The sequence below is a fragment of the Schistocerca piceifrons genome, chromosome 8 (assembly GCF_021461385.2).
Source record: "Schistocerca piceifrons isolate TAMUIC-IGC-003096 chromosome 8, iqSchPice1.1, whole genome shotgun sequence".
In the NCBI taxonomy this organism is placed as follows: domain Eukaryota; kingdom Metazoa; phylum Arthropoda; class Insecta; order Orthoptera; family Acrididae; genus Schistocerca; species Schistocerca piceifrons.
The window spans coordinates 266,447,743-266,469,987 of NC_060145.1; positions in this window are offsets into that span (position 1 = coordinate 266,447,743).

The window sequence follows — 22,245 nt, forward strand, 5'->3', positions numbered from 1 at the left end:
CCAGTCGTTAAAATGAGAAACCCGGACCTGATTAATGGAATGTTAGAATATATCATTGCTGCCCATGAACTGTTGAATATAAGTATTTAAAAATTTCTTTTTGCCGTTTCCAAGAATGATTGCCTACATCTACATCTACATCCATACTCCGCGAGCCACCTGACGGTGTGTGGTGGAGGGTACCCTGAGTACCTCAGTCAAGAAAGCTAAGCACCCTGGTATTTATTATGATCAGTTTAAGTAATAATGAATCGAGTGTTGTGTCTCGTAAAAATAATGTAATGAAACAAGTTACTGCAGTAATACAATAATCTAATGAAACAACTTGTTGCATGAGTACAAAATTTTATAGACAATATCGAAAAAGACAGAACATTTGTTATTGCCTATCGAAGTCGCGGGGGCAAACGATACATATCGAACGTGCGATTGTAAATCGATCATGCGAGTCTCGTGGCAGGTGTTACGATCAATTGTTTGTGATCGCCATTTTTATCCGTTTTCCGTCGTTCCTTTAGTTCGTCTACATTACATTCCCGCCCCAATTATTTGTGAATTGATTGGGAAACCCAGACGCTTTCTGTCGATAGCGAGTGTAATGTCTGGTGTTCCTGACGCTTCTTCCGCAGATTCTCTGATAGTACCAATTGGTGGAGCAAATAAAGTTGTAGAAGTAGAGAGTTGTTTGACTTTTTGCCGCAAATATGGAGTTCTGACGGACGAGTGAAGGAGGGACTGTGTTGACTGTGGTGCTGAAAAGTCTTCGTAAGAGGAGTGTCGATACTCAAATACCGTTGCAATTTCATTGCGGAGAGTACGGAAAACGAAAGAGTATCAGGAAAAATACGTGGTTCGACTCCTTTTTACCATCGGTACCATAAATAATCTATACCACTGCTAAAATAAGTGGTTTTCGTTTGATGTGCAATTTTGACTTCAAATTCAAGTTTGTGACAGGTGGTACCCTTTAGAAGGTCCAGGCGGCCTTTCGCTTTTGAGCTTACTATTGCACGGAGGGACCATACTCCGATCTTGCGCGTTGTAGCAGTTTCAGAAGGCCGAATTCAGTATTTTGACTGTCTCTCTAACACCTTGTGTTAAGGTGTCTGCACGGGCAGTGAGCGTCTGATTTCGATCCGTTTACTGGCTTTACGTAAGACCAACAATTTTTAGGATTTCTTGCAGAGTTCTGTTCATGTACAAATCTCAAAGATGACACGTAGACGAGCAGGAGACCGCAGCCACTTTCAGCTATTGGAACACTGTTAGCAGTACGTATCTGATATCGGATTGCGATAAGTGAAAATTAGATTCTTTTATCTCTTGTAAGTCAGTGTCAGAATATAGCTCCAATTTCCTCAAATTATACCTTCTTTTATGAAATGAATGTGAGGAAAGACAAGTTAGGTGAACACTGTCCCCTGATTAAACAGTTTTAACGATATTTTTGGATGGTTAAGGAAGAAAGGCTTTTGGATTCCCTGGTGCAATTACTTGCTCACCGAGCTGCTGAGGATATAGAAGTGTTTCTTGATGCACTGTGGAACGTGATGGTTGGGGTGTACAGTAACTTGTAGAAATTTGCTGTTAATGCCTCGTGAATAATGAGTTGCCCTCAGTGAGAGTTCAGTATGCAGAGAATTGTGCATAGTTTACGTAATATTATATGCTTGGATTTAACATCTACTTGCTAGTGATTTACATATTATAAGTAAATAATCGAACTTTGAATTGTATATCAGCATGCTTTTATTCTGGGTTTAGCCAAATGTTGGTTGACCTGCTTTTCTAATGTCTGTTCACCTTGCGGAGCAATATTTCTCCTCTCCCAAGTGGTTACTGTTTGCTGTATGTTTACTGAGACACATAGCAGCAAACACGTCTTTCATTAATGATGACCTCATCTATAAACAATGGGAGGGAAAAGTTCGTAGTTTTGAGAAATTTCACAGTAAAGTTTCAATAAAATCTCACAAATAACATATTCAAGCACACGCAGAACAATTTTTTTAATTCAGGTAAGTCTTAGTTTTTAAATATAAGTACAGTAACGACAAATCTTTGAACTGGTAAATTGTACCCCAAATTTTATTCTTAATAATTCGTCAGGGGGTACTTAACATTGGCCCGCATCTCGTCGTCGTGCGGTAGCGTTCTCGCTTCCCACGCCCGGGTTCCCGGGTTCGATTCCCGGCGGGGTCAGGGATTTTCTCTGCCTCGTGATGGCTGGGTGTTGTGTGATGTCCTTAGGTTAGTTAGGTTTAAGTAGTTCTAAGTTCTAGGGGACTGATGACCATAGATGTTAAGTCCCATAGTGCTCAGAGCCATTTGAACCATTTTGAACTTAACATTGTTTACTTGCAACTGATTGCATTTAATGATGGTTAGGATTTACTTAACGCTGTTTAATTGGTAGGTGAATTAACGAAATAATACTGCGCAACCTCTAAAAATACAGATTTAAAAGATCCGGATTGTTTCAGTATTTTGTATTAGGATTTGCAATAACTGCTTTTACAACAATGGAGTACAACAACCCCAACAATTTATCAATGATTCAGCAAAATAAAAAATTAATATCAGCTTGGACCTTACTACAGCGCGTGAACAATGTTAAGAATAATCCTAACAGTTGTTCAGTCATCCTGTCAAGTAAATTCACGTAAATTATGATAAGCCACAAACATTGTGTACTTATTCGAATAAATATTCACATTAACCTAATCAGCAACTACTTTTGTGGCCTATTTGTTTTAGCGAACATGTTCAGGATCTTTATCTGAGTTTTAGTGATCCACATCATCCTGAAATTCGTATAAATCGCCTCTGAAAAGCATTTTCCTGGCACGATCGCCGCACTTTTTACTTGTGCCGGCAGCTATGTTTCTAGCACTTACTGCTGTTTACACTCACTGCCATTAGCGAGAATTTGAAATTAGAGATAGGGCTACCATTTCTCGGTTTATTGTGGAACTATAAACTAATATGAGTAAAGTACATCACGTACCCTGTTTTGCCTGCAGTAACTGTTCCTCATCGACTGTTGCTTACAATTGTTTACGGCCGAGGTCTTCAAATGTTCTAACAAGACGACATTTGATCTCTTTAGACATAGGCCAATAATGAGTTGTAGCAACTAATGACAATCAGTTTCTAGGGAATTCAGAGCACTTGAACTATCAGAGGCTGGAAAAACTTGATGATCTGTCGGGCGCATAATCTCTGAGCAACGCAAGTTCACGCGCTATTCGTCAGCACGTGTGTTGTGGAGTCACAGACCGACAGTGGTTGACCTGGCTGCTGCAATACCAGGACTTCCGGCTCCTCGAGGCGTAATTGCGTTGTGGATTCCCGCAAAAGCGCCCGTCTTTTTCCTGCAGCGATTTTCCCGAAGCCCGTCGTCAGATAGTTGGCTGTCATCCTGTTGAGATCGGCAACATTCCGCGAAACTCTGTGGCGTGAGCGAGCGACCACTTTCCCGGGTAATATACGTTGTTACAGTACACGTAGCGTTGGGGAAAGAGTACATTGAATTCCGGACAGACGCTGGAGGCCCCGATGCGCCATCCCACAACGATTACGATGATGCATGTGCCACAGGAGTGATCTCAGGACGTCTCTCCGACTCTACTCCGCTTAGAATTACTGGACAGTTGACACTTCACACGCTGGAACTGGCTTCCTCCAGACAGAGCGCTCAACGTCACTCCCGAACCGTCCGCCGTCGTCAAACTGTCACAACGATTAGTCAGCTCACTTCCAATTCCTTGTCCGACGTTATTTATTGATGTGTCTGGATCCCGAATCATGAATCTGGTAATTTTATTTCGTATTTATTCACAAACGGTAACCACACCAAAAACAACAAACACGCACAAGAACGCTAGTGAAATACACACGTTTCATAGACAGCGCTAACCAAACACTACTGGATCCTTCCGCACAGGAAGCGGTTTAGCGTCGCATATGCCATAACCATAATCATAGAGGCCGGCTTACATTAGTTAAGCTTCGCACGGAATTGAGTGAAGCCGATTTTTTTAAGGCTGTAATTCATCGTAAGACCAGGACACCACCGTCATAAATATTACCACTTAATCTGATTTTGTCCACTGTAAATGTTTTTTTTAACGCCTTCGATTGTGAAAACGATGAGTTTGCTTATAATCAACTTTCTACTACAATTCACGTTTTTCTTTTATTTGTTTTATTCGACGCCTTTCGGAAAACGATTCCCATTTTCAAGTGTGTATTTCTTTGTGCTGTGCCATTCTAATGTTTTCGCTGTGTGAGGTTCTGCTTTGTTTCGTTCACAGCAGTAAATAAAAAAGGCGCAATTTTTTGCTAGTTCACGATTTTTCCGTGTAATTAGTGACGAAATTGGGAAAAACTTGTACTTAGATTGTTCTTATGGTCCATTTGTGCAGAGTCTCACACATGTTAAGCGTCATTACAACTTTCAGCGCACAGTACACATCGAGAATTACTTACATAAACAAATAGTTACAAGGGTGTTTTTAGATGTAGTTGACAGAGGTAATGCTACAGGTCCTCCACAGATATGGTTTTGTACAGAAATTATTTACCTTAACAATATGAATTACAATTTACTTACATCTGTAGATCAGAAATCAAACCCTCGTGTATTCTGAGACATTTATTTACACTGAAGCGCCAAAGAAACTGGTATGGACATGCGTATTCAAATACAGAGATATGTAAACAGGCAGAATACGGCGCTGCGGTCGGCAACAAGTGTCTGGCGCAGTTGTTATATCGGATATTACTGCTACAATGGCAGGTTATCAAGATTTAAGTGAGTTTGAACGTCGGCGCACGAGCGATGGGATACAGCATCTTCGTGGTAGCGATGAGGTGGGGATTTTCCCGTAAGACCATTTCAGAAGTGTACTGTGAATATCAGGAATCCGGTATAACATCAAATCTCCGACATCGTTGCGGTCGGAGCAAGATCATGCGAGAACGGCACCAATGACGACAGAAGTGCAACCTTTCCTCAAATTGCTGCAGATTTCATTGCTGGACCATCAACAAGTATCAGCGTGCGAACCATTCAACGAAACATAATAGGTATGGCCTTTGGGAGCCGAAGACCTACACGTATACCCTTGATGACTGCACGACACAATGCTTTACGCCTCGCCTGGGCCCGTCGACACCAACATTGGACTGTTGATGCCTGGAGCATTTCGCTTGGCCGGACGAGTCTCGTTTCAAATTGTATCGAGCGGACGGACGTATGAGTATGGAGACAACCTCATGAATCCATGGACCCTAAATATCAGCAGGGGACTGTTCAAGTTGGTGGAAGCTCTTTAATGGTGTGGGGCGTGTGCAGCTGGATTAATATGGGACCCCTTATACGTCTAGATACGACTCTGACAGGTGACACGTACGTAAGCATCCCGTCTGGTCACCGGCATTCATGTCCATTGTCCATTCCGACAGATTTGGGCAATTCCAGCAGGACAGTGTGACACCCCACATATCCAGAATTGCTACAGAGTAGCTCCAGGAACACTCTTTTGAGTTTAATCACTTCCGCTGGCCACATTATTGAGCATATTTGGGATGCCTTGCAACGTGCTGTCCAGAAGAGATCTCCATTCTCTCGTACGCTTACCGATTTATGGACAGTCCTGCAGGATTCGTGGTGTCAGTTCCCTCCAGCACTACTTCAGGCATTAGTCGAGTCCATGCCACGTCTTGTTGCGGCGCTTCTGCATGTTCGCATGGGCCCTACACGATATTAGGCAGGTGTACCAGATTTTTTTTGGCTCTTCAGTGTAGTAGGCTTATAGTCGGAAGTAACAATTCTACAGAAAATAAAGAATAAAAATCTAACTCTCAAAATCAGTTACTCTTCCATGGAATAAACAATGCACCTCGCTGGTCGGTCTCTTGTTCAAAAATGGTTCAAATGGCTCTGAGCACTATGGGACTTAACTTCTAAGGTCATCAGTCCCCTAGAACTTAAGACTACTTAAACCTAACTAACATAAGGACATCACACTCATCCATGCCCGAAGCAGGATTCGAACCTGCGACCGTAGCGGTCGCGCAGTTCGAGACTGTAGCACCTAGAACGGCTCAGCCACCCCGGCCGGCGGTCTCCTGTTCCCATACATGTATTTTATAATGGTGTTTATTTTTATGTGCTACTAATTTTATTTAAGTATATTGTCGAAGCAGCTGAAGAAATTCATCGACTCACTTTCTCGTTTTACGTGTACCATTTTGTCTTCCTATTTTCCGTAATGTGTATATATCTCCAGTTGTTCTAGCGAATCCAGTTCATTCTCTTTATTTAGTTGGTGGAGTACTTTGACATTTTGCTCTACTTTTCGAAATGGGTGTCCTCTACTGTGTGTGTGTGTGTGTGTGTGTGTGTGTGTGTGTGTGTGTGTGTGTGTGTCGCTACATCTACATCTACATGGTTACTCTGCAATTCACACGTAACTGCCAGAGTGGCAGAGTGTTCATCGAACCATTTTCATATTACTTCTCTACCATTCCACTCTAGAATGGCGCGTGGGAAAAAGGAACACCTAAATCTTTCCGTTCGAACTCTGATTTCTCTTATTTTATTATGATGATCATTTCTCCCTACGTAGGTGGGTGTCAACAAAATATTTTCGCATTCGGAAGAGAGAGTTGGTGATTGAAATTTCGTAAATACATCTCGCCGCAAAGAAAACCGCTTTTGTTTCAGTGACTGCCACCCCAACTCGCGTATCATATCAGTGAGACTCTTACCCTTATTGCGCGATAACACGAAACGAGCTGCCCTTCTTTGCACTTTTTCGATGTCCTTCGTCAATCCTACCTGGTAAGGATCCCATACCGCGCAGCAATGTTCCAGCAGAGGACGGACAAGTGTAATGTAGGCTGTCTGTCTCTTTAGTGCGTTTTTCGCATCTTCTACTACTGATGTTGTGTGTCCGTTGTATGTGTACCTGCTGTTAAAATTTCGGCTTGTTTGTCCTAGGTAGAACATGGAGCATTCCTGGAAAGTTACTTTGTATATTACAGAGTCTGAGTGTGGGTCATGATTACACTTTTAATTATGTATTCGTTTTTTGTAGTTTATTTGATGTAGAAAACCCAACTATTACTTGTTATGTTTGAGAATATTTGCTATCTTTAGCGATTTATTGCCAATGATGTCATTAGAAAATTGTAGCGAAATGCAGGAAGATCTGCAGCGGATAGGCACTTGGTGCAGGGAGTGGCAACTGTCCCTTAACATAGACAAATGTAATGTATTGCGAATACATAGAAAGAAGGATCCTTTATTATATGATTATATGATAGCGGAACAAACACTGGTAGCAGTTACTTCTGTAAAATATCTGGGAGTATGCGTGTGGAACGATTTGAAGTGGAATGATCATATAAAATTAATTGTTGGTAAGGCGGGTACCAGGTTGAGATTCATTGGGAGAGTGCTTAGAAAATGTAGTCCATCAACAAAGGAGGTGGCTTACAAAACACTCGTTCGACCTATACTTGAGTATTGCTCATCAGTGCGGGATCCTTACCAGATCGGGTTGACGGAGGAGATAGAGAAGATCCAAAGAAGAGCGGCGCGTTTCGTCACAGGGTTATTTGGTAACCGTGATAGCGTTACGGAGATGTTTAATAAACTCAAGTGGCAGACTCTGCAAGAGAGGCGCTCTGCATCGCGGTGTAGCTTGCTCGCCAGGTTTCGAGAGGGTGCGTTTCTGGATGAGGTATCGAATATATTGCTTCCCCCTACTTATACCTCCCGAGGAGATCACGAATGTAAAATTAGAGAGATTAGAGCGCGCACGGAGGCTTTCAGACAGTCGTTCTTCCCGCGAACCATACGCGACTGGAAGAGGAAAGGCAGGTAATGACAGTGGCACGTAAAGTGCCCTCCGCCACACACCGTTGGGTGGCTTGCGGAGTATAAATGTAGATGTAGATATACATTTGTGTTTGTCTTTTTCTTATGTGGGGCACTTTGTGTTTGGGTCTTCCTTCGCTTTGTTTTGGACTGTGTCAACCATGGAAACAGTATAACCATTAGCAACTGCAATCTGTTTCACTGTATTTATTTCATGTTCCATGTTGGGTCACAGGTATTTTAGTTGCCCTATGCAGCAATGGTCTGTATGCTGCCTGTTATGGACGTCTCGGCGAAATGAGGTTTCAGGGACTGTGGTAACGGTCAATGTACTTTTCCTGTCAATTTTGAATGTGCATGAGTTGTTGGCTCTAAATGGCTCTGAGCACTATGGGACTTAACATCGGAGGTCATCAGTCCCCTAATACTTAGAACTACTTAAACCTAACTAACCTAAGGACAGCACACAACACCCAGTCATCACGAGGCAGAGAAAATCCCTGACCCCGCCGGGAATCGAACCCGGGAACCCGGGCGCGGGAAGCGAGAACGCTACCGCACGACCACGAGCTGCGGACAACATGTGTTGTTGTTTCTGGTAATATTTAGGTCCGTTTAGTTAATCCTTTTGTTTTGATCGTGTTCCACTGTAAATGCAATTTTCTCATGTAGTTTACTGAAGCAATTCGGAATGTCTGTTACTTCCGTGGCATCCCCTTTCACTGACAGTAGTGTGTCATCCACTTAACCCAATGTTATTGCTTAGCGCAATGGTTAGTACGTAATTCTGACAGGTATGAGGTCGTAGGTTCGAATCTCATTAGATGCTGCACATTTCTTTTTATTTCTAAATCTAAACAAAAGAGTTTGGTTATTATTTTTGTTCAGTTTAAATGATATATTTTTCTAATACTTCACCACGACATTTTCATCATCATATTCACGTTTTTGTTTGCTCTTATTTTTCTTCCTACCATTCTTCTCTCATTCGGAATGTGCCTGTGTCACCCAAAATCTACATCCAAGTGCCAACACGCAGCTCAGCGGTTGGTAACGCGGCAGCTCATGCACTCAGTGATAGACAGTAATAATCGTTTAATTTTAACGCTGAAACTGAATTTTTTCTGTCTTGTGTTTGATCATAAAGGCTATGTTTAATCACCGTGAACAAAGCAATCGTGATTTTAGTTCTACCGCAGACTGTCCACAGACGTTTGCTCGGACACATTGCACATCACGAGTTTGAGGTGAGCTCAGGAGATGAGTTGATATTCACGGCTACAAAACGCGTTTGACCGCCGCATTTCAGTAATTGATCACTACAATGAGCCGTCGACAGAGCTTCTCGCATTTCCGTCATACCTAGCGACGGCCACTTGCTCCGCGTTACACATTAACAGCATTTGTGAAACTACCCGTCGCGTTTGTGTGTCACCTATAACGGAGTGGCAGCGCACAGACGATGTGGCGACAAAGTGGCGGTAAGTGACTGCCGTCAACCATCAAGTAATTTTAATCGGACTGTAGTTGCACGTCGACATCACATGTAGATACGCCGCGATATATCATTAGTTTCCTTCCAAAATCTTGCCCCTTCTTGTCGAATGACCATTTAAGGACTGTAGTAGAGAAGGCGAGTGGTCGACATCGGTTTAATGGGAGCAAAGAAAGGTCCCATACCATTTAGCTGCAATATAGCAGGTCAGCAACTGGAAGCAGTTAATTCCATAAATTATCTGGGAGTACGCATTAGGAGTGATTTAAAATGGAATGATCATATAATGTTGATCGTCGGTAAAGCAGATGCCAGACTGAGATTCATTGGAAGAATCCTAAGGAAATGCAATCCGAAAACAAAGGAAGTATGTTACAGTACGATTGTTCGCCCACTGCTTGAATACTGCTCAGCAGTGTGGGATCCGTACCAGATAGGGTTGATAGAAGAGATAGAGAAGATCCAACGGAGAGCAGCGCGCTTCGTTACAGGATCATTTAGTAATCGCGAAAGCGTTACGGAGATGATAAACTCCAGTGGAAGACTCTGCAGGAGAGACGCTCAGTAGCTCGGTACGGGCTTTTGATGAAGCTTCGAGAACATACCTTTACCGAGGAGTCAAGCAGTGCATTGCTCCCTCCTACGTATATCTCGTGAAGAGACCATGAGGATAAAATCAGAGAGATTAGAGCCCACACAGAAGCATACCGATAATCCTTCTTTCCACGAACAGTACGAGACTGGAATAGAAGGGAGAACCGATAGAGGTACTCAAGGTACCCTCCGCCACACACCGTCAGGTGGCTTGCGAAGTATGGATGTAGATGTAGAATTTTAGAAAACTGCGGTATATCTATAAAGGAGACCGCATAGAAGACACCAATACAACACATTCTTGAGTATTACTCCAGTGTATGGGATCCGTAGCAAATTGAATTAGAGGCAAACATCGAAGCAGTTCAAAGCTCGGCTATTATTACCGGTAGGCTTGAACAACATACAGGCTCTAGATACCGGCTCCTATGTTGAGGCCATATTTATCGACTTTCGAAAGGCATTCGACTTAGTTCAGCACTGTCGCTTGCTACAAAAAGTGCGCGCTTACGGTCTATATGATGACATATGCAGGTGTATAAAAAGTTTTCTAACAGACAGAGAGCAGTATGTCGTCCTGAATGGGGTGACTTCAACAGAAAGAAGCGTAACTTCAGATGTGCCCCAGAGCAGCGTAATAGGTCCGCTGCTTTTTACGATTTACATAAACAATCTGGTTGATGATATTGACAGCGGTATTGGGCTGTTTGCCGATGATGCTGTAGTCTACAGGAAAGTAGTATCACACGAAAGTTGTGAACAAATCAATGAGGATTTGCAGAAAACAAATGCGTGGTGTAATGACTGGCAGTTATCTCTCAATATTAGTAAGTGTAACCTACTGCGTATAACAAGGCAAAAATCCCTATTAATGTACGAGTACAAAATAAATGCCCAGTCTTTGGAAGCGGTAACATCTGTCAAGTATCTGGGTCTGACTATTCGAAATGATCTCAAATGGAATGATCAGATTACACAAGTAAGTACTAAATGCATTAAAAACAAGATTTTCATCAAGCTGTATGAGCACTACCGCTGATTCACCGTAATCCTTGTAGTTTAATTCATGGGAAAGGCCATTGGAACATAAATCAGAATACAGCGTCCACATGGCAGCGTCCACAGGCCACTTCAACAACCGTGAAGATCCAGAACAGAAAGCGCCGAAATGCAGGAATCAGAAAGTCCTCAGCAGAATGCCAGAAACTGAATGCCTTTGTCTCGCGTTCAGCATGGCACACTTTCACCCACCTCTGCCTCACTTGCATCCCGTTGGTGGGCCAATTATACTTCCAAAGTATCAGCGAAAGATATGCCTCCACTTTGCCAGCCAAAGACTGTAGTATGCGTAGCAGCCAAGAACCTGAATAAAGGATGTCTTTGCAGTTGCTTACTTGCATAAAAGTAAGTAACTTGAAAGATGACTATTAAATAGAGTATCTCATTCATAAAATAAGGAAAATTTCGATATTTTCTGTTTTTTCTGCTCTAGCAAATTTAATAGTCAGGCGTGTACATATGTACTCATCAAGCTATTGTGCGTTTTGTGGCGGACCTACATATTGTAGCACTCTCAGTTAACATTCTTTGACGGTTCACGGGAGGATAGTTTATTGCTACCGCTCCGTATGGGGCCATATTCTGTATTATTATTAGTAGTAGTAGAGGGTTTTTTTCGGCGCACGACAGCAAGGTCTTCAGCGCCCTGTATTATTAGCGTCGTGGTCTTTACACGAGATGTATGTTGCAGGAAGTTGCCTGTTTCTTGATTCACTTCGGAACGGGAACTCCGGTATTTTGAAAGTAAGGTTTCCAAAATGCTTTATCGCTCTTGTAGCGCCTACCACTGCAGTTTGTTGAGTTTTATCATGCTGACTATACAAAGCCACGACAGAACAAATGTGATTTAGTACCTGCCCTCACTGCAGCTGAATTTACGAGGGCGAGCCAAATGAAAACCTTAAATATTTTTTTTAAATATTATTTATTGTGCAGAAGTGGTATAAAGCTGTATCACTTTTCGACATAAACTCCCCCCACGCTCAATGCAAGTCCTCCAGCGCTTACAAAGTGCGTAAATTCCTTTCGAAAAAATTATTTTGGTAGTCCACGCAACCACTCATGCACTGCGTGGCGTACCTCTTCATCAGAACGGAACTTCTTTCCTCCCATTGGGTCTTTGAGTGGTCCCAACATATGGAAATCACTTGGAGCAAGGTCTGGTGAGTATGGTGGATGAGGAAGTGGTTGGTGGATGTGAACCCAGGTTTCGTCCCCAGTAACGATTCTTGCAAAGAAACCATCACCTTCTCATTGAAAGCGCCGAAGAAGTTCTTCACAAGCACCAACACGTCGTTCTCTAATTTCAGGAGTCAGCTGCCGTGGCAGCCAACTTGCAGACACTTTGTGAAACTGGAGCACATCATGCACAATGTGGTGTGCTGACCCATGACTAATCTGTAAACATGCTGCAATGTCATTCAGTGTCACTCGGCGGTTTTCCTTCACTATGGCTTCAACTGCTGCAATGTTCTGTGGAGTCACAACTCGTTGTGCCTGACCTGGACGTGGAACATCTTCCACTGAAGTCACACTATTTGAGAACTTCCTACTCCATTCGTAGACTTGCTGCTGTGACAGACATGCATCACAGTACTGAACCTTCATTCGTCGATGAATTTCAATAGGTTTCACACCTTTACTACGCAATAACCGAATAACAGAACGCTGTTCTTACCAGGTGCAAGTCGTAAGTGGGGCGGCCATCTTTATACTGATACTGCGACGGTATGTGTGCATGTGCACTATGCTGCCGCCTACAGGCCATTCTGCACGCTGTTTATAGTATGCTTGCCAACAGCGCGAAATTTCGATTTGTTATTACAAATTTAAGGTTTTCATTTGACTCACCCTCGTATGTTGTTGTTCCACCTTTAATCGCTGGGGATAGAAATTCCTAGAAACTTCAAGATTGAGACTGGTTTCAGTAACTTATCGCTGATCGCGTAGTCAAACGATATCGGATCTTTTTCTCTGTTTGCGTGAATCATACTGTAATTATTTACATTGACTTTGTACCAAGCCCCGATCATCTAGAGGTACCCACAGTAGGTTTCTAACTGTCACCTTCTAGTATACGTCTGTGTCGTCTGTGAGACAATTAAAACCTGTGAGTCTCCCAACAGATAAAGACTGCGTATTGCATTGGGATTTGAGTCTGGCTCCTTGATTTCGTGGGCAATGATCTCAGAGACTGAACTATCCCAGACAAGACTCAAAAGGAACCCCTTGTGTGTGAGATCGCAAGTTCAATCTTTAGTAAGACTCGTTTGAAAGTGTTGTGTTCATTGAGTTCTATTATTTTATTAAAATTGTCTATGTAATCTATATAAACTGTAGTTCCAGTTGTTAAGGCTTTCTTTTAACAGGTACTTGTACTACTTCCCATGTTTAATACCTGTTGTAGTTGTCTCATCAAGTATTGTTTTTATTTTACTTGGTTCACTTGTTTAATGCAAACTGCTACATAGGCACAGTTTTGAGTACAGTGTTAATGTTTTTCCTGTTTGCTCCTTTCGTATTTGTGTATTGTTCAGCTTTTTTACCTTTTAAAATGCAGTACCATCACACTCTAAAAGATTGCATTTACTGTATTTTCCCTCACACTTCTCTGTTTTCCTGCATTTCTTCATTTCTGTTTATCTTATTGATATTGCTTAAGTTCCTTATATATTCTGTAATTACATTGATAATTTCTTTCTTCTTTTAATTGGTTTGTGTATCACTCTCCATGTTTTATGCCTCCTGAGGTGGCCTTGTCAAGTATTGATTTTATTTTATTTTTTTAGTTTTATTTATTAATATAAATTGTTATGTAGGCTTGCTGCTCCTGTTTTGTGTTAAATTTTTTTCCTGTTTACTCCGTTTTTATTTATTTGCTGTTAATATTTTTAATTTTTACATTGCATTGCCACCACACTATCAAAGATGTTATTTACTGTACGTTTCTGCTTCAGTCTAGATGTGTAACTTCACTTCCATTGTTGTTTACAAACATTGTAACTCCTTTGCTAATAATGCCTAGTAAATGCCTGAAGATGGCCTTGTAAGCCGAAAGCCGGTTAATACAATAAAAGTAATACTGTAGAACAAAAGCAAACTAGCGCTTTTCATTTATTATATGTTGTTCTACTAAGACCAGACAGAAGATTCAGCCGACGTGCCGTGTTAACAGTTATGACAGGAAAAATATTAGCTGCTAACAACTCACCGTGCGCATCAGCAGGGCGACAGAAAATGAGTGTCTGAGCGGTGCAGAGATCAATCTTTATGGGACGTATGTCACAAAATGAACATCGTCAGCGTCCAAGAAATGTGCGAAACAAATCATTAAACTGACCGTGGACATCGAATGAAAAATAGTGTGCCACAGTGGTCACAAAGGTTCGCGCCATCAAGATCGAAAGCGAACTCCTTGGGAGTTATATAACTGTGCAGGTGGTTCAATTAGGTATCCACTCTTAAAGAATGCATATAGAAACATATTGGTGATGAGAAATGGCGGAATGTGATGGCATGCAACCACAGGGTCTGTCATGGAGCTTATCGTAGGGGGCAGAGCACCTCCAACTTCTCACAAAACAATAAATGACTTTCCAGCCAATTCACCATCCAGATAAACAGTCGGCGTAATTGTGCGGAAAGCGTTAGGACACTGATGTTAGTTAATATTGATACAACTCCCTTAGTAAATCTAATTTCCAAGGTTGCTTTCATATGCATCGCCTCTTCAAATTACAACTGGTTGGAGTTGAAAACAAATGCCTTTCTCAAATGTTCAAATGTGTGTGAAATCTTATGGGACCTAACTGCTAAGGTCATCAGTCCCTACTCTTACACACTACTTAACTAAATTATCCTAAGGACAAACACACACACCCATGCCCGAGGGAGGACTCGAACCTCCGCGGGGACCAGCCGCACAGTCCATGGCTGCAGCGCCTTACACCGCTCGGCTAATCCCGCACGGCCAAATGCCTTACTGAACGATGGGATAAGCTTGTTTATCTCATCTACAAATTTGCGGGCTGATTCCGCAGTTTGCTGTGCATCGTCAAGGTGGCGTTTTGTTTGAACTTTATTATCTTACGTCTTCCACTTCTGTAGCATTGTTTGAAGTTCTGCAACATCCATTGCTTCTCTTGAAATCGCTTAAATCTAGGTCGCGTGCAATTTGATGTGCATAACATAGTAGGTCACTATCATACACATCTTGCAAATTATATTGAGCATCCTTGAAAGGCGCAAACTCCAATGTTCGTCACAAGTAAGCCTTGTCCTCTGTTGGATATCTGTGGTTTTTCTTATGCACTACACGGTCAAATTGCTGCTGACTTATTCGAGGTCTGTTTGTAACTGTTTTTTTACTATGCTGCGTATGATCTTCCATATATGTATGTATTTTTAGAACCCGCTCCTTAGGCAACAATTGCCCTTTATTAAGTTTCGCTCGAGACAGAATTTGTGGCTCCCTGTGCAAGTAGGCTGTTTAGGTTTTTTTATTGGTAACGCCACCTTTGTATAAAAATCACTGGCTGTGCTGTGTGCAGTCTGTGTCTAGTTTGCATTGTTGTCTGCCATTGTAGTGTTGGGCAGCGGCAGCTGGATGTGAACAGCGCGTAGCGTTGCGCAGTTGGAGGTGAGCCGCCAGCAGTGGTGGATGTGGGGAGAGAGATGGCGGAGTTTTGAAATTTGTCATGAACTGCTATATATATTATGACTATTAAGGTAAATACATTGTTTGGTCTCTATTAAAATCTTTCATTTGCTAACTATGCCTATCAGTAGTTAGTGCCTTCCGTAGTTTGAATCTTTTATTTAGCTGGCAGTAGTGGTGCTCGCTGTATTGCAGTAGTTGGAGTAACCAAGATTTTTGTGAGGTAAGCGATTTGTGAAACGCATAGGTTAATGTTAGTCAGGGCCATTCTTTTGCAGGGATTTCTGAAAGTCAGATTGCGTTGCGCTAAAAAAATATTGTGTGTCAGTATAAGCACAGCCATGTATAATTTTTCTAAGGGGACGTTTTACCTGTCCGACGAGGATGATGAACTACATGGCTCGACAGCTGTTGAAATATCACTTTCACTTGACAAGCGCGTATCATCATTGTACTCCTTGGTAGATTGACCGCATACTCGAGCGTATACGACACTACACATTCCACTGACTCACCTTGCAGAAACGCTAATATTTCATCTTCCACTTCTTTCTCTTTCGGCGAAAGTCCTTGAGTTCCTTTCTGACGAAGTGTCAATTTCAATGCATATAATGCAGTGTTTGCTTTGTTTATCGTTGCTATTGCTCTGCTTTATATCAACATCTATAGCACTGTATCACTATAGCAGCGTTGTAAGTTACTCGACGACTAAGCAGTTCAACTACGCTCCGTAGCCCCATGCTGTGCTCACCATTGGATATCTTCAGACCCGCTCCAGGTTTCTATTGGCAGCTGATATTGTGTTTGCGTGGTAGACAATGTGTGGGGCGTAGAGTGCCATAAACATCATTGGCCCTTTGTGACTTCAAGTTCAAGGAGTCCTTTGTAAGAACGATGAAAGTTTGTAAGTGGGCTGCGTCTGTGTTGGCAGAGCTGGTTAGCGCTTTGCGTTGGATCTCTGACTGCGCTTTCTTTGTAAGAGACTCTGTGGCTGGTCGGACTCGTTGTTGGAAGTTAATCGCCAGTAGTGTTGGGCAGTTGGAAGTTAGTTACCAGCAGTGATGGAAGTACTGTTGGGCAGTTGGAGGTGAAGAGCCAGCAGTGATGGATGTTACATGTGAGAAGTTAGTATTGGTGGAGGGTAGAGGTCTTAAGTATTAGAGTAGGCTAACAATCTGTACATGTTCAACTTGGAGATTGAATATTATTCATGAATATATACCTTTGTACTAGATGTCAATGACGATTTATATTCGCATTTGAACTGGATGTCACATTATCAAGGTAAAAAAATACATTTGCAGTAAAATCTTTCCTTTGATAACTACATGCCTATTAGTAGTTAGTGGCTTTAGTAGTTAGAATCTTTCATTTAGCTGGCAGTACTGACGCTGTATTGCAATAGTTCGCGTAATGAAGATTTTTGTGAGGTAAGTGCTTAATGAAATCTATAGGTTATTGTTAAGATTTCTTTTTAGTCAGGGCCATTCTTTTGAATAAATTATTTGAAGTCAGGTTGTAATTTTTTTGAGCTGTCAGATTGCGTTGCGCTAGAATATTGTGGATCAGTGTTGACATGATAAGAAAAAGTAAAGGGAAAGTAGGCTCAGAACGTTCAGTTTTACTCAGCTGTTTCAGAATGAAATAACGTAGAAGTTTCATCTTCTCAGTCATTCTGCAATTTAAGTACAGACACACTCATTTAAATAAAGAAGTTTCAAGTTATTGAAGTCTGGTGGCCGTTCTACACGTCACAGAGAACTGCAACCCAAATCATTGACATTCGATCGTGTCTTGTGTACTTCCGGTGCAGGGTTTATCAGAATAAGGTGGGAGAGTTGAGAGGCCGAATGCAGGCATACAGTGATATTCCCTTCTCCTCATACGAGAACAGATGAGGACAGAGATTGACTTATACACTATTTTTTGACACAAAGCTATATGACACTGAATAACGAAACCAATGTAAATGAGTTTGTCTCTGGAGAGCGGTCCACAATTCCTATTACATATAAACATCAAAAAAAGTTCTGCATCAGCCCCGTTCCCAGAAATTCTAAAGATAGATGTTGACTGCGGATATTGTATCACAGACACATTCCGTTTGACTATTCAGAAATGTCACTAAACCAGCCCAAAGATGTAAACAACCATGCTTGAGCAGCGCCTATTAGACGGAGAGAATCCGACAGCCGACCAGTTCCAGTCATTCCACTAGGAAAAAGGTGCACGGCTCGTGTTGTCTGTAGTTCAACCATGCCTAGACGGTCAATACAGCGGTTCGATCGCGTTCGCATTGTTACTTTGTACCAGAAAGGGCTCTCAACAACGGGAGAATCCAGGCGTCTCGGAGTGAACCAAGGCGATGTTGTTCGGACATGGAGGAGATACAGAGAGATAGGAACTGTCGATGACATGCCTCGCTCGGGCCGCCCAAGGGCTACTACTGCAGTGGATGACCGCTACCTACGAATTATGGCTCGGACGAACCCTGACAGCAACGCCATCATGTTGATAATGCTTTTCGTGGAGCCACAGGACGTCATGTTACGACTCAAACTGTGCGCAATAGGCTGCATGATGCGCAACTTCACTCCCGACGTCCATGGCGAGATCCATCTTTGCAACTACGACACCATGCAGCGCGGTACAGATGGGCTCAACAACAGGCCGAATGGACCGCTCAGAATTGCATCACGTTCTCTTCACTGACGAGTGTCGCATATGCCTTCAACCAGACAATCGTCGGAGACATATTTGGAGGCAACCCGGCCATGCTGAACGCCTTAGACGCACTGTCCACTGAGTACAGCAAGGTGGAGCTTCCCTGCTGTTTGGGATGGCATTATGTGGGGCCGACATGCGCCGCTGGTGGTCATGGAAGGCGCCGTAACTGCTGTACGATAAGTGAATGTCATCCTCCGACCGATAGTGCATCCATATCGGCAGCATATTGGCGAGGCATTCGTCTTCATGGACGACAATTCGCGCCACCATCGTGCACATCTTGTGAATGGCTTCCTTCAGGATAACGACATCGCTCGACTAGAGTGATCAGCAAGTTCTCCAGACATGAACCCTATCGTACATGCCTGGGATAGACTGAAAAGGGCTGTTTATGGACGACGTGACCTATCAAGCACTCTGAGGGATCTACGCCGAATCGCCGTTGAGGAGTGGGACAATCTGGACCAACAGTGCCTTGATGAACTTGTGGATAGTATGACACGACTAACACAGGTATGCATTAATGCAAGAGGACGTTCTACTGGGTATTGGAGGTACTGGCGTGTACAACAATCTGGAGCACCACCTCTGAAGGTCTCGCTGTATGGTGGGACAACATGCAATGTGTGGATTTCATGAGTAATAAAAAGGGCGGAAATGATGTTTCGTTGATCTCTATTCCAAGTTTCTGTACAGGTTCCGGAACTGAGGTGATGCGAAACGTTTTTTTGGCGTGTGTATTTCTAGAGGTTCCAGAGGTGACTTAAGAGAATATTTTGTAGTTGAGCATATTTTGAGAAAATATTCGTTTACATGTTACAAGGAAAAGAAAAGCTACTCACGAGTACATCTAATATTGATGTCCCTTAGGTAGTTAACTACAAAAGCAGTTGGAAAAGGCACTTGCAGTTTACTATGCATGTTTACTTTAATGTCCTGACACATTCAGTGAAAAGTAAGGGGAGGAGGATAAGTCATTTCTGCTGGACTCATAACCAATGCAAGGAAAGGATGGAATGTTACCACTAAACCGAAGACGAAGTCATTAGAGTCGGGTCCAGGCCCCCATCGGGGGAGGGCCGGAGGAGGAAATCGGCTGTCTCCTTTTCAAAGGAACCATCTATGCACTATCCTTGAGCGTTGTAGTGAAGCCATGTAAAAACTAAATCTGGTTATGGTTGCAGTACACTGAGGTGACAAGTCATGGGAAAGCAATATGCACGTAGTATCTCGTACACAAGATATAAAAGTGCAGTGCATTGGCGGAGTTGTCATTTGTACTGAGGTGATTCATGCAAAAAGATTCTAGACGTGATTATTGCCGCACGACCGGAATTAACAGACTCTGGACGCGGAATGGTAGTTGGAGCTAGACGCATGAGGCATTCCATTTCGAGAATTGTTAGGGAATTCAATAATCCGAGGTCTGCAGTGTCAAGAGAGTGCCGAGAATACCGAATTTCAGGCATTCCCCTTCACCGCGAACAAGGCAATGGACGATGGCCTTCACTTAAAAATCGAGGGCAGCGGCGTTTGCGTAGTGTTGTCACTGATAACAGACAAGCAACAATACTTGAAATAAATGCAGAAATAAATAAGGGTCGTACGAAGAACGTATCCGTTACGACAGGGCAGCGACATTTGGTGTTAATGTAATGGAGTATGGGAGCAGACAACAGTACGTCATCACCCGCAGAGCCTCTCCTGGGCTCGTGACCATACTGGATGGACCCTAGACGACTAGAGACTGTGACCTGGTCAGATGACTCCAGATTTCAGCTGATAAGAGCTGACAGTAGGATTCGAATGCGGCGCAGACCCCACGAAGCCATGGACCCAAGTTGTCAAAAAGGCACTGTGCAAGGAGATGTGGACTGTATTTACATACAATGGACTGGGTCCTCTGGTCCATCTGCACGGAACATTGACTAGAAACAGTTATGTTCGCCTACTGGGAACCATCTGCAGCCTATCATGGACTTCACGTTCCCAAACAATGATATGATTGTCATCCAATATGGATGACAATGTGCCTTGTCACCGGACCACAACTGTTCGTGATTGGTTTGAAGAGCATTCTGGACAATTCGAGTGAATGATTTGGCCACCCAGATCGCCATACATGAATCCCATCGAATATTTGTGGGACATTAACGAGTTTGTGCAGACAACACGCAATTATGAACGGCTATAGAAGCAGCATGACTAAATATTTCTGCAGGAGGCTTCCAACGACTTGTTGAGTCCATGTGACGCCGAGTTTCTGCATAGACCCGGTAAAAGGAGGTCCGACACAATATTAGTAGGGATCCCATGAGCTTTGTCACCTCAGTGTAAGTTACCACTGCGTCGCTACAACCGGTCCGCACAACGAGTTCTTCCTGCTTGTGCGCAGGAGTGTTGCAAACAAAAGTCGTCATGCACGCTTACAAGTAAAAGCCTGAAGTCGTTGAATCCCGGGATCTCGACTTATTCACCTTCCCGCGAACGTTGCGTCGAGGTATTCTCGAACGGGAATTGCAGAATATGCTGACGCTCCATTTGTGTTAAAACCAAGTTTCGTTACGAATGTTCAGCATTACATCTTTTAAGAAATACGCCGTTGTTTCTCCCATGTAAGTCTTGTATGCCTTACCCACTAGGTGAGGAAAGAGGTCACTACCACAACTGAAAAACAGTGCTCACTACGTCTCTTTCATGCTTCTAGTCATCTTGCAATTTTCTGTAGGTTTTCTTACAGCTATACCTAGTATACGAATAATTAAATAGTGAGATTATACTAAACTTAATTATTCAGTGGTTTTCGTATGCGACTGCGTTTAGCAGTAGCACTAAATAGGAATGAATTATACTTAGCTTGATAGAAAACGAAAGCAAAATACGAGGGTTGGAACTTTAATAGTGGCAACTATTGATTTACAGCTCGAACGAAGTAGAAACGTGATTCAAAGTTTTACTGACCTTCAAAGTAGTCACCAGCATTCTGTATAACCCGTTGCCAGCTATGTGGAAGTCGTAGGATACTCTTAGCAGTGCCAGTTGTGTTGGCACTTCGAGCGGCGCGGTCTATTGCCCGTCGAATTTTTAGCAGTTCTGAAGAGAATGCCGTGAAGTGTTTCCTTCAGTTTAGAAATCGAGTTGAACTCACGAGGGCTTAAGTCAGGGGAGTGCGATACGCGGTATAGCACTTAGCAGCTGCATCAGTCAAACAAATCAGTAACAGCTTGCACTGTACGTGCTTGAGCATTGTCCTGCAAAATGATGGTCAGGTCTTGCAGAAAGTGTCATCACTTCTGTTTCTAAGCTTGTCGTAGGTTCTGTTCTTAAAATGAACAGCATAGAGACAGAAGTGATGACACTTTCTGCAGGACCTGACCATCATTTTGCAGGACAAAGGTCAAGCACGTACTGTGCAAGCTATTGTTGATTTGTTCGACTGATGGGGCTGCTAAGTGCTATACCACCTACTGCACTCCCATGACTTAAGCCCTCGTGAGTTCAACTCGATTTCTAAACTGAAGGAAACACTTCACGGCGTTCCCTTCAGAACTGCTGCAAATTCATCGGGAAACAGACCGCGCCGCTCGAACTGTCAACACAACTGGCACTGCTAAGAGTATCCTACGACTTCCATATCGCTGGCAGCGGGTTATACACAGTGCTGGAGACTACTTTGAAGGTCAGTAAAAATTTGAAACACGTATCTATTTTGTACGAGCTGTAAATAAATAGTTGTCTCTATTAAAGTTCCAACCCTCGTATTTGCAGATCTTGGAGCTATGTGCTTGGTAGGAGATCGTACGAGTACTGTAGACGGAGCAG